General features: G+C 49.3%; 2 protein-coding genes across 7 annotated transcripts in view; one reads left to right on the top strand and one right to left on the bottom strand.

Annotated features, from left to right (window-relative positions):
* ISCA2 (iron-sulfur cluster assembly 2) overlaps window positions 1-13,293 on the top strand; it is a 415,347-nt gene that overhangs the window by 345,607 nt on the left and 56,447 nt on the right. The gene's annotated exons all lie outside the window — the stretch shown is intronic.
* The window catches only part of SYNDIG1L (synapse differentiation inducing 1 like), a 66,272-nt gene that overhangs the window by 16,228 nt on the left and 36,751 nt on the right, over window positions 1-13,293 (bottom strand). Inside the window, exon 1 of one of the 2 annotated variants that reach the window (XM_050798872.1) lies at window positions 4,489-4,784. The exons of the other annotated variant lie outside the window; for it this stretch is intronic. The gene's annotated coding sequence lies outside the window, so the exon portion shown is untranslated. Of the gene's footprint in view, window positions 1-4,488; window positions 4,785-13,293 lie in introns of those variants that run through there. 2 annotated transcript variants of the gene reach the window in all.

The raw sequence follows: 13,293 nt of genomic DNA, 5'->3' as shown, positions 1-13,293 counted from the left end.
ATCAACCTAATAGGAGTTTCAGAAAGACACAACAGAAGTAGAGGAGAAAAATAATAATTAAAGAAGCAGAAGCATCAAGTGTTTCCTGAACTCAAAAAAAAAAAAAAAAAAAAAGAATATTTAGATTAAAAGGCCCACTAAGTACCAAGCTGGAAAAATGAGGCACACAAACACACACACAGAAGAGCAGGATGGGGAGAAGTGGAAGAGTTTTGTTTTAAAGTGTGTTAAAGAGTAGAAACTCTGCCTGGCAGCTGGATGTATGGAGTCAAAGCCCTAGGTAGTGTTCAGGGCCGGAAAGAGATTTGAGAATCATCGAAGGACCTTTGGAGAGAGAGAAGAGAAGGGCAGAAGAGAGAACAGAAAAGGAGAGGAGAAAGCTCATGGGGGAACTCAGGAAAGACAGATTATACAGGTGGAACACTTCTTGGCTCCCACGGGAGGTTTCTTAGTCACTGTCTTCCAGGGAGAATCAATTGCCCCCTTTCCACCCCCTGCCACCCTGGGCTCCTATGGGCCAGACTGGCCTCTCCTTTAAAGCATAATCCACCTGCCTGGGAGATGGGCCTGTGGCTGACAGGGGTGAAAATTGCTGACAGGATTGGGATGGTGGCTCCGCTACTCAAATTAGTCCATTTTCAGGTGGAAATCAAATCTTTTTTCTTACTGAAACAACCTGTCTCTCTGCTGAAGCAGCTCATTCCCAACCACTTAGAAGCAAACAGCACATCTAATGGCGGAAGATAACACACCTAATGGAGAGTTTCAGCATCCGGCCCCACTCCCTGCTTGGTTTGCTTGCTGGGTGATGGGGGTGGGAGCAGCTGCAGGGAGGAAGAAGACAGAATAAGAGGAGAGGTAAGAGAAATGAGGGCTTGATATAAAGGGCGGGGGTGAAGATCAGTCTTTAGTGTCCCCTGGCTTGCAGCAGAGGGGACCTTGCCCCATACAGGATGCTAGCTGAGTCCCGGAGAAGGGAAAGGGGCTGGAAAACACAGAAGGTTTAGAGAACTGGGATGTTCCTTCTCCCAGGCTGAAGGCTGTTCCTCCTGCTTCTGTCTCCCTGGTGTACTTCGGAGCTGGAAGCCCCTCTAGGATTCACAGATGAATTGGCTTTTGGACTTGAAGGTAACCAATGATGTGCAGATATCTCTGGATATTCTCTGCCTCTGCCATTTTGTGTGCATCACGCAGGGGAAGGGATCTGCATGTGTGTATTTCAATGTTTTAATCTCTCTCTTCACACATACACACACACACACACACACAATTTCTTTTTTTTTTTTTTTTCCTTTCTTTCTTTTTTAAGACAGGGTCTCCCTCTGTCGCCCAGGCTGGAGTGCAATGGCACGATCTCGGCTCACTGCAGCCTGCACCTCCCAGGCTGAAGCGATTCGTGCCTCAGCCTCCCAAGTAGCTGGAATTACATGCCTGGCTACTTTTTGTATTTTTAGTAGAGATGGGGTTTCGTCATGTTGGCCAGGCTGGTCTCGAACTCCTGACCTCAAGTGATCTGCCCGCCTCGGCCTCCTAAAGTGCTGGGATTACAGACGTGAGCCACTGCTCCTGGCCACACAATTTCTTAATGACCACGTTGCATTTATTCTTCCTCTTTCTCAGCTCCCCCCAATCCCTGCCCCTAAGATCACCCAATCATGAGCAATGTGCCAGGGTTGACTCCTTTCTTCCCTTTGAGGCCTTGTAGAAGGGCCCAGAATAAAAGCCTCAGCAAGGAGGGAACAAGAGGGGAACACAGGAAGCAGCCAATGGGTAGTTTTCCCTGGTCAGGAGAGGAGCCAGATGTCATCTGCCTGGGTGGCCAGAGATGCCCTGCACCCTGACAGCTCTGGGAGTGGGGTGTCCACCCAAACAGCTGCAGAAGGAAGGCTAGTGTATTGTCCTCACCCCAGTAGCAGGCCAGCTCCCCTGCAGACCAGCCTTGCAGAAAAGAAAGCACCTCGCTAGCTTGCTGTTGCTGCTGCTGCCGCCGCCACTTTGTTATGAGGGTTAGTGACTGTCCATTAACTCCAGAGAGCTGATTTTTGCCAGTGCTGCACCAACAGCTGGGAGCCAGAAAGCAATGACATGAGGAGGGGGAGACTGGTCCCCCACCCTGGCTGGGCACTCACAGTGTAATTCGGCGAGGTCACTGGCATGGCTTACTCAGCTCTACCAAAATGTCAATTAGCTAAGGTTTTTCTGAGCATTGGCTGGGTCTGCCACAGTTGAGGGAAATTATTATCAGAGAAACTCACTTTGTGTGTGTGTGTGTGTGTATATATATATATATCTCTCTCTCACACATATAAATTCTCTGTAGGGATGGATTTTTCCTGCCTGTCCCCTCCTCTGGTCTTCCTAGGAGGGAGATCACAGCCAGGCAGGGTCCCTGGTAGGAGATGGCCAAGGGTGGGGTCCCTGGCCCTTTGTTACTCCCAAGAGATGGTGGTGGTGTTGGCGGCAGGGATGATGGGGTGGTGTTTCCTGGCCTTTGGGCTTGGAGGCAGGAGCCCCTCTCAGTTCAGTCACTCTGAGTCATACTCATGGCTTTCCCAGAGAAATAAGAAAGAGAGGGGGTTCTTAAAACATCAGAAATATAAATGGCTTTTTCTGGTTCCTATTGCTCTCTTTCACTCCATTCATAAAATCCAGTTCATTACTAAAAGGTCATTAACTTAGTTGTCAAACCAGGTTGATAAAGCTGGCATCCTGTATTCAAGCAGAACTGAGGGGTTTATGGGCCTCAAGAAAGCCCTACAGAATATCAGGGCTTGAAATCTTAACTCATCTAGCCCAACTCTCTTCTTTTACAGATGAGAAAAATGAACCCCCAGAGGGGAATGGACCTGCCTGAGACAGTGGCAGATCTGTGACCAGAACACAGGGCTTCTGACTCCCAGTTAAATGCTTTTATTTTGATACATTTTAACTTCTCATTCCCTCATTTTACACCCGATTACCGAGTCCTTACTATCTTCCAGGTGCTGTTGGGGAGGGGGTCATGAAGGGAGGCAAAGAGATGAAAACAATGCAATTCCTGCCTTCAGGGAGCTGTTTCCTTAGATCTGTGGTTCTTAGGGAGAAAAAATAAAAACCTATGAGTCAGACTCTCACCTTATATTATCTCCTATAGGTGATGATGGAAGAGGAGAAGAAGAGAGGACACACTTTTTTCTCCTTAAGATTTATAAGTTTGGCTTCACTGATTCTGAGACCCCAGGGTGGCCAAGGACAAAGGGAGAGACATGGCCACGCTGGGAGAAGAGGGAGTAGGCGTGATAATAATCAGGTCACTGCCAGCAGGCCTGGTTAGGGGTTAGGAACAGTGACAGCAGCTCACACTGGTATGGAGATGTACAGGTGGCAAGCCTCCAATCAGGTGCATTGTTTTTCATTGGATCCCAAGGCAGTTCCCTGAGGTGAGCAGAGCATTGACCTTATCCCCACTCTAGGGGTGAGGAGGATGAGGTTGAGAGAGCTTAGGGAACTAGCTAAAGCCAGTAAATGCCAGCACCCAGCCAGGAACTCGTACTCTAGTGCTCTTTCTACCTCTGGGAGTGGGGAAGTTGGGTTGGGTTGGAGGGTGGGGATAAAGCAGTAGAAAGAAGCGGTCAGCCACAAGGATAGGCCAAGTCTTCCTCCACGCAGTTTTATTTTGATCGCTACATTCTGCCAGTCATAGAGAACTCTGCTCTGAAGAACTAGAAGCACTTTGCAGGCCTGAATGAGCTCATTCAGCGCACTCTTGCCAGAGAGAGAGAGAACTCCAAATGGAGGCTCTGTCTAGGGTCACCAGCACATAAGAGAAAACAGGACCCAGGTTCCCTGACTCTTTGCCCTCATGCGCCAAGAGATGTGACGCAAATCCTGCCTGCTTCTGTGAGCATCAAGAGTGTCATAGGAAAAAAAAAAAAAAAAAAAAAAGAGGTATCTTCCAGGACCTCGTTCCTTCCCTGAAGAAATGGGTTAATGCACATCCTAAGGGGCCTCGGCCCAACAGCCCATCCCTTGGCCCAAGAGCCATTTCCAGGGCAGAGAAATCTCAGAGCAGGGAGTACCACAGCCACCTCCGTCACCCCTGTGAACAGGTTTGGGTGCGAGAAGAGGGGAGCTTAGTGAAGCCTGCTCAGATTTTGCTAGTGTCGCAAAACGTTGGTAGGGATTGGGGTATCAGGGAGTCTGAGGCTCTAACCAGTATTTCTTGCCGTCAGTAGGCAGGATGTCTAGGAGCTGCCTGAGGTCAGGGTCAAGGCCTCGTGTTGCGAGGTTGTGGTGTCTTGACCCCAGTTCCTGAGCCCCCTCCAGCACCCCCAGCCTGCAGGGTGAGGGGTAGGGAGGGACGAAGTGCAAGCCTTGGAGGAGCGCAAGGTGCGGCCAAGCAGGGAGTCAGAGCCCCCAGCCCCGAGAGGGCTCCCGTGCCCTCCCAAGCTCACTCCCGACTCCGCGCCTAGCTCTGCGCTCCCGCGGCGCCCCCAGACCGCCCCTTACCTGTCCCGCCGCGGACGGTCCCGCCTCCTCCGCGGGGCTCGGGGGCTCGGCATGGGCCGGTGAACGACGGCTCCCCCGCCTCGCGGTCGCGGTGGAACTCCCAGGAGGGCTCCCCTGCTCCCGGCCCCGCGTCCCTGAGCCGCCGCCGCTTCAGCACCGCGGACAGCTCCCGCCCGCCGCCCGCCGCCGCCGCCCGCCCCTCCCCGCGCGGTCCCGGGAGCCCCGCATCCTGGCCGGGGCCCGCCGCCGCCGCCGCGCAGCCCTCGGCCCGGCCCGAGGCGGCTCCGCGCCGACTTGGGAGAGCAGCGAGGAGGGTCCCCCTCCTCCCCGCCTCCCGCCGCCGCCGCCGCCTCCCTGTCGCTTCCGTGCTCCGTGCTCCCTTCCACGCTCCGGAATCAGCCCACCAGGCACTCCGGACCCGGCTCCGGGGCGGGGAGGGGCGGGAAGTCGGAGAGCCTAAAGGAGGCGGCGAAGCGAGGGGCGCGCAGCTGGAACCCGCGTACCCGCTTCCTGGAGCCGAGCCCTCTTTCCCAGCCCTTCTCTCCCCTCCTCCCGCGCACCCCAGAGCGATGGGAGGCCCTTGGGCTTCTTGAAGCATTTTGGAGCTCCTGGGCTCCCAAGCCAGCCCTGAGTTTTTAACATTGATCTGCCCTAAAAAGAAAAACAAACAGAAAGCATTTATTGAGCACCTACTATATACCAGACACCAAGCCCGATAATGTATTTAATCAACATAAGCTAGTTTAATTTTCTTAACAACTCTATGAGGCAATATAGTCCCCTCCCCTCCCCCCCCCCTCCCCCTCCCCCTCCCCCCCCCTCCCCCTCCCCCCCCCCCCCCCTCCCCCTCCCCCCCCTCCAATTTTGCAGAGGAGGACTCTGGGCTCACAGGGATGAAATCGCATGATTGGGACATTCAGTGCTGTGCTGGGAAGGGCACAGGTTTTAAAGCTCATGGACCTAAGTTTTGGTCCTAGGGTCCCACTTGCTGTATAACCTGGAGCAAGTTACCTAACCTCTTAAAGCCTCAGGTTTCTCATGGACAAAGTGAGGGGTCATATGACGACAAAATGAGATGACATGTGTGACACATTGGCACTCAATAGGCCCGCAGTGAGTGAGCGTCCCCCTGACTTTTCCCAGCAAGAGCCCTGAGATCCGAATGCAGGCCTTTGGCTGCTTTGTCTCCACCCTGTGCTGTTCTTTATCCACCTCCGCCTCAGTTTCCTTTTTTTTTTTTTTTTTTTTTTTTTTTGCATGGGGATGCCCTATCTTGAGTGTTACTAGTGGATGAACCTATTCTTCGAGTGCCTTCACAAGGTCTTGAGTCTCACCAAAGTCTGAGGAGGTCAGGAGGAGAGAGTATTCTCATTTTCTGAAGGTAAGTGTAGGTTTGCAAAGTAAACCCCAGAGCAGGCTGCAGCTGGGGCTGGAAGACACAAGGAACCAGGGTCTGGCAGTGGGATTCCACTAGCATCCACAGTCTCCTAGCATCCAGCTGAGGATGCTATAGCACATGGCATGGTGGGCTCCAGGATTCTCTCACTCCCACAGAATATGGGCATCTGGCACAGTTCAACGTAGCTCCTAGAGTGCACAGTAGGAGCCAGGAGCAAGTCCACATCATGGGGCTTGGGTCTTCTTCCCTTTAAGGCAGGACAGAGAACTCCCATATCCTGGGGTCTGTCTCAGGGCTGGTATTGGTGTTTAACTTGTTGGGTGCTAAATATATTATTGTTCTTCCTGTCTCTGCCCTATTAGTGGATAATGCAGTGATAAGCCCCCTGGGGCTATCGAGGCTCTTGGATCACTCATCTGAGGCCCATACATCGTCTTCACAGACACCCTCCTCCTTAAAACACAGACATACAGACACACACACAATACAGACACTCATAGACACACACAGACACACACACACACAAGACATTGTCTCTGATGTCAGGCCACCCTCCTGCACCTTTGCTTTCTCTGGCCTTCCTCTCACAGGGGCTCATGGCCCCCTACTTGGCCTTGGCCTCCCTGTGCTACTCCCCTCCCTACCCTGGCTTTGCTCCATGCCTCGGCTGCATACTGAAATACTAATTGAAAGGATAATAAAAAAGCCAGTGAAGCAAAAGCCGCATATAAATTCTAAATACTAATGTTGATAATTATATGCTGCTGCCTGGAGGGAAAACTCAAAGAGAGGCTGTTGGTGTTGTATCAAGGGCCCTGGCCTGGTGCCAGGAGACCCAGGTTCTAGTCTTGCCTTTGTCATTAATTGGCTGTGCGACCTTAGGCAGTCGCCTAATCTTCCTGGGCCTTTGCATTCTTATAATTCAGTAGCTTTGAAGAAACTATAAGTGCAATCAGCAATGTATGATGCTTGTGACAGAGAATAGTGGGTAATGCAGTGATAAGAATTTCTTCTCGGGAAACTAACCTTTACCTCTCACAAGGTATGAGGGTGGCTTAGGGACTGAAGAATCTATAACCATGCAAAGTTTCCATTCTTTTTCCATTCCCTCTCTTTATCCCTCCCTTCCTTTTTCCATCAAGCATTTCCTGCCATGTAATGAAAATCAACCCCTCTGTTAGAAACCAAGAATGGAAAGTATAAACCATTGTCCAGGCCTTTGAAGGAGCTGCAGAGAAGGGGATGCGGTCGATAGACATGTTGACCAGCAGTTCCAACACATTGTGATAAATGCTGTCACGGAGTAAGTGAAGAGTGCCAGAGAAGAAAACAACTCACTCTGCCTGGTGAAGTCCCAGGAGGCTTCCTGGAGAAGGTCTGAGTTTTATTAAAGGATGAGACAGTCACCAGGCAGGCCATGGGAGGAGGGGATTGTTGGTAGGAAGGCCGGAGTGAACAGATGAGCCTGAAGGACTGATGAGGCAGCTCCACCGAGCCCAGGAAAGAGGTGGTGAGAACTTGAGCAAGGCAGAGTCAACAGGATGGGAGCAGGGAAGGGATTTAAGACACTTCTAGGTGAAAACAAAGAGGAGAGATTGGTTGTGGGGAAGGGAGCAAGGCCTCAAGGATAACGCTGGGGGCTCCTGTTGCTGGGAAGCTAATGTTATTTACTAGAGGGCATCAGGAGGGGAGCAAACTGCTTACCCTGGGTAATGCTGCTGAGTGCCACAGCCCCTCAGTTTCTAGGCACTCTCTCTTTTTTTTCTTTTAATTTTATTTCCCCTTTGGCTCCTAGAAAATTTTCTTAAGCCAAAAAGGCTCCTCCCATCTTATCTTAATTATCTGAATGGAAAAGGGAAAGGCCCAGGCTCGGGCCAGGTGAGCTGACTGGGGCAGAGCAGCCCTGGAAGCTCACCTGGAGGCAGCAGGCATCCTCACTGGGACCAGGGTGAGGCCCACAGGTAAGGGACAGAGTAGGCACTGGCTGAAAACCTGGGAGGGGGTGCCCTCTTGTCCTCTTCCCCTCCCACCTCTCTGACATTCCTTAAGTGAAATCCAGCCCTAGAGGGTTCTGTTTTAGTTGGAGTCAGCTCCAGCTGCTAATCTCATCCCACCTGGGGACTTCCCTTGGTAAGCTTTTTCATGCATAAACTCTTAGTTCTTTTTACAAGTGGTTGATTGCCTTACAAGTGTTCCCTAGGGAATGTAAATCAGCACCAAGCATAGAGAGATCTGTCCCACTACTACTTCAATAGGCCACACATTGGAAGAGATGCTTCCCTTAAGAGGACAGACGAACCCCACCCCTGGCCTAGTGAGCCCTCTACCTCGGAGTTGAGCTCACGGCCAAGGCCATATGGCTGTGACCCACAAAGCCCTGGCTAAAGGAGGGATTGTCTGACAGAGGATAGGGACAGGTGGGCCTTTGGACTGCCTATCAGCCAAATCCTGCACTCATGGATATGGCTCCAGAATGACACAGTTCCAAGGAAGGGTGCATATGTGGCTGTAAGCAAATAGTGGGAACAAATTTTTTTTTTTTTTGAGACGGAGTCTCGCTCTGTTGCCCAGGCTGGAGTGCAGTGGCTGGATCTCAGCTCACTGCAAGCTCCGCCTCCCGGGTTTATGCCATTCTCCTGCCTCAGCCTCCCGAGTAGCTGGGACTACAGGCGCCCGCCACCTCGACTGGCTAGTTTTTTGTATTTTTTAGTAGAGACGGGGTTTCACCGTGTTAGCCAGGATGGTCTCGATCTCCTGACCTCGTGATCCGCCCGTCTCGGCCTCCCAAAGTGCTGGGATTACAGGCTTGAGCCACCGCGCCAGGCCGGGAACAAATTTTTGACTCTTAATGCAACAGAGAACCCTGGAGCCCCTCATTACTTCTGAGTCAGACCCTTTGGTTCGAGGCAGACCCCCAACAATGAAGTCTAGAGTCGTCTGTCTTTTAAACTTCTCATTTGGGGGGCTTTGGAAGTACATTACCACAGCCACACACTTCTTCTCTCCATAGGAGACTGCAAAACTGAAGATGAAGCCATTTCTCTAGAAACACACTGATTCATGCCCAGGAAAGAAGATGAGGAGAGTTCTTAGCACCAGTCCCGCCCGATTCCCTGATTCCTGCCAGGCACACACTCACTCAAGCCTGGGGAGCAGAGTGGATGAGTTACTGCAAATTTGAGAGGCAGAATCAGAGCATAAAATGGAGGAACCCAGCCGCCGGAGACTGCACAGCTCTAAACTCCAGCACTAACTCTGGCATCCACAGGCTGCTCGGGGCATGTGAGCATTTGCACCCTGGCAGAGAAACCTGCACTCTTGCACTTTCCCACTTTGCTGGAGCAAGGATGAGTGAGCGTATATGTGTGAGAGGTTGGGGCTGCCAGGGTAGGGCTTATCAACACTGGCAAGCAGATGGCAGGGTTCTTTCACCTGATATGGTGACAAAATGAAAATGAGCGGAAGAATACACTTTTTTTTTTTTTTTGAGACAGAGTCTCACTCTGTCACCCAGGCTAGGGTGCAATGGCATGATCTTGGCTTACTACAACCTCCGCCTCCCAGGTTCAAGCAATTCTCCTGCCTCAGCCTCCCAAGTAGCTGGGATTACAGGCATGTGCTACCATACCTAGCTAATTTTTGTATTTTTAGTAGAGATGGGGTTCACCGTGTTGGCCAGGCTGGCCTTGAACTCCTGACCTCAGGTGATCCACCCGCCTCGGCCTCCCAAAGTGTTGGGATTGCAGGCATAAGCCACTGTGCCCAGCCTAGCATTCTTTATATTTGCTTGCACACTACAATTTTTTTTTTTTTGAGACAGGGTCTTAATATGTCACCCAGGCTGGAGTGCAGTGTTGCAATCATGGCTCAACACACAACAATTTTTGAGGCATCTGCTTTGCCATTATCTCATTTCATTCTTATAAACATGTATAATTCCCAGTTTACAGATGAGGAAAACTAGAAGCTAAGTAACCAGAGAAGCTAAGTAACTTCCAACTTGGAAAAAATAGTCAGGGATCAATAACAAGCCAAAAGAAAAAATGAAACTGATGCATAATCCTGCCTTCTTCCCGCCCTTGAAGCCAGAGTCAGTGTGATGGGCCTGGAGGAGCTGCAGAAGGAGGCCTTCTTTGCCTTCACCCTGAACTGGGACAATGCAGAGTGGACCCAAGCTCCTATAAATCCTCGACTGGAGCCCTTTAAAGAGCTGAGACCAGGACCTAGTACTGCTCCCATCTTTGTGCATGTGTGTATTTGTGTGTGTGTGTGTGTGTGTGTGTGTTTATGTAAGGTAGGGTGTGTTTGCCCCATGAATGGCTTTCTGAGCTAGGAAAGTGAGCCTTTCTCCCTCTGTGTAAAGGAAAGAACTTTCCTTATGCCTTCCTGAGGGCCTGGGGAGGCAGGGCACTGGAAGGCAAAAGGTTATTGGTACTAAGAAAACATCCCTGGAGAAGTTGGAGAACTTGTTATACTCTTCGGTCCAGGACATGAAAGAGAGTCCGTTTTGAGTTCCTACTCTGTATTAGACAGTTTTATCTTTTAATCCTCAAAATTATTCAGTAAGGTTGTTTTTAATCAAGGCTCATGGAAGTTAAATTAATATACTAGATTCATACACTCAGCAAATGACTGGGCAAGATTTGAAGCCAGGTCTGTGTGATGCCAAAGCTGATTTTTTTCCCCCACTCTCTGCCCCAGCAACCTTACTCATCTGCATCATTGTCCAAGGAATTGTGATATTTAATGAGGGAGCAGAAAGAGAAACAAGAGGAAATGACTTCAAAATGTACAGAGAGTCTCTGGACATGCACCCCTGCTCAGGTGGAATGTGAGTATGCAAGGCCCCAAATTCTCTGCTAGATCAGGAACGTGGACTTGCTGAACTCAAAGGCTGAGCTTTTCGTTATGTTCTGTTCTTTTCTCTTTTGTTTTATCTTAATTTTTCTGATGTTCCTTTTGAAGATTGCAGCCTAATTCAACTGGGTTAAGGGAACCCAAGAGTGAATAGGTGAGGGAGGGAGGAGCACTGGGAGCACCACCCTGGGGGCTAGCACGGTCTGCAAGCAGAGGGGAAAGTGAAAAAATGTCCAGGGAGAAGGGGAGACACTCAGGCTACTGTTTCCCTTTTGCCAGAACACCCACTCCCAAGGATTCTCCTCTTCTTGTGCCTTGGAAGATATGTGTGTGTGTGTGTGTGTGTGTGTGTGTGTGTGTGTGTGAGAGAGAGAGAGAGAGAGAGAGAGGGAGAAGAAGGGATAAGCCAGTGAGGCCATGCTACTTGCAGTTATCAGCTTCTTGATCCCTGGTCGCCCATGATCCCAGAAGCAAGCAGTGCTTGGGGCACGCATGTAAGGCTATACATTACAGCAAGCACATACTTGGTTTCACTGAAGCCTTCATCCCATCTCTCCTCCACACCCTGGTATATAATCCTCTCCCTCTGGCTCCCAAGCCTGTTATTCCAGCACAAGCTGTGGGCCCTAACTATACTGTGATGGCAGGGCTCTGCCATGTCAATGAGAATGTTAACTAGAGTAGCGAAGGCACACTGAGCCAGGTTGGGCACTGGAGAGCTATTGAGAGAGAGGTACAGTGGAGATAGAAGGAGAAGGCTCGGTGAGGTGGCTCATGCCTGTAATCCCAGCACTTTGGGAGGCCAAGGCAGGTGGATTGCTTGAGGTCAGGAGTTCGAGACCAGCCTGGCCAACATGGTGAAATCCTGATTCTACTAAAAATACAAAAGTTAGCTGGTCTTGGTGGCATGCCTGTAGTCCCAGCTACTCAGGAGGTTGAGGCAGGAGAATTGCTTGAAGCCAGGAGGTGGAGGTTGCAGTGAGTCGAGATTACACCACTGCACTCCAGCCTGGGTGACAGAGGGAGATTCTATCTAAAAAAACAAAAAAAAAACACCAAACAAACAAACAAACAAACAACAAAAAAAACAGACAGAAGGAGAGATGGATGGATGGTAGACTTTTTTTGAGCTCCTGCCATGTGCCAGGAACTGTGTTAGGAGTTGTAAAAAATGTACTATCTCAATGAATTATCTATTAAATCTATGATGTAAACATTTACTATAAAATATAATTTGTACTGATTCTTAAATAATGTAACAGATGCCAGGTCTTGTGCGGATGCTATATACACTGTTTCATTTTGTCTTAACAATACTTCATTTCTTTGGTGCTAGGAGAACAATCATTGCAGTGATCTCTAACCCCTGCCTGAGGAGATGCTGTGGCAGGCTGGTGGAATGAGCAGGATTCTTTTCATCAGGCACACCTAGGTTCACATCATGGTAGGTTTGCCAATACATGTTTGCTCTTTTTTGGAAGGCAATTTGGTACCATGTATCAAGGGACAGAGTAAGTTCACTACTGGGAAGCCATCCTAAGGCAATATTAATAGGTAACAATTTTTGAGTAACTACTACATGCCAGGCACTGGTTTAGATAAATAATCTGATTTAATTCCTTTTTTTTTTTTGAGACAGAGTTGCTCTGTCACCCAGGCTGGAGTGCAGTTGTGCAATCTTGGCCCGCTGCAACCTCCGTCTCCTGGGCTCAAGTGATTCTCATGCCTCAGCCTCTCAAGTAGCTGAGATTATAGGCACGCACCCACCATGCCTGGCTAATTTTTGTATTTTAGTAGAGACGGGGTTTTACCATGTTGCCCAGGGCGGTCTTGAACTCCTGAACTCAGGTGATCTGCCCACCTTGGCCTCTCAAAATGCTGGGATTACAGGCGTGAGCCACCATGCCTGGCAATCTGATTTAATTCTAAGAACCCCACAAGGTAGGTATTATTATCATCTCTATTATGCAGATGTGAAAACTGGGACATATAATTTACCCAATGGCTTGTAAGGACAGAGCCCAGATTCCAACTCAGGCAGTCTGGCTTCAAGGCCTCACTCTTAACCTTAATACCATACTAACTGTGTAAGCTTTGCATACAAAACTAGCCATCACAGTATTAATTTTCATTACAGAAAAATTGGAACATATATAAATGTCCAAAAAATAGGGCAATGGGTAAACAAATTTAAATGATATTTTAAGAGTTTGCAATATCATGGGAGAAATGCTTATGTTATAAAATGAAGTGGAAAAAAGCAGGTTACAAAATTGCACATATAATATAACCGCAAGTATGCCAAAGAGCCCATAAAAATCTTAGGAGGAATTAAAACAAAATGCTATTAAGGGTTGTCCCTTGATGGAGATAACTATGGTTCATTTAAACATTCCACTTTATTCTGCTTTTGTATTTTCTAACTGTCTGCAATATACATGCACTACCTTAAAATTATTTTAAAGCTTAAATAAAAATAAATATCCACTGAGTGAATGATTGCTGCATTGGATACCCTTTGAAGACTCATCCTCTCTCTCAAAATCTTT

The sequence above is a fragment of the Macaca thibetana genome, chromosome 7 (assembly GCF_024542745.1).
Source record: "Macaca thibetana thibetana isolate TM-01 chromosome 7, ASM2454274v1, whole genome shotgun sequence".
NCBI classification, from domain to species: Eukaryota; Metazoa; Chordata; class Mammalia; order Primates; family Cercopithecidae; genus Macaca; species Macaca thibetana.
This window is presented reverse-complemented; position numbering and strand designations above follow the sequence as displayed.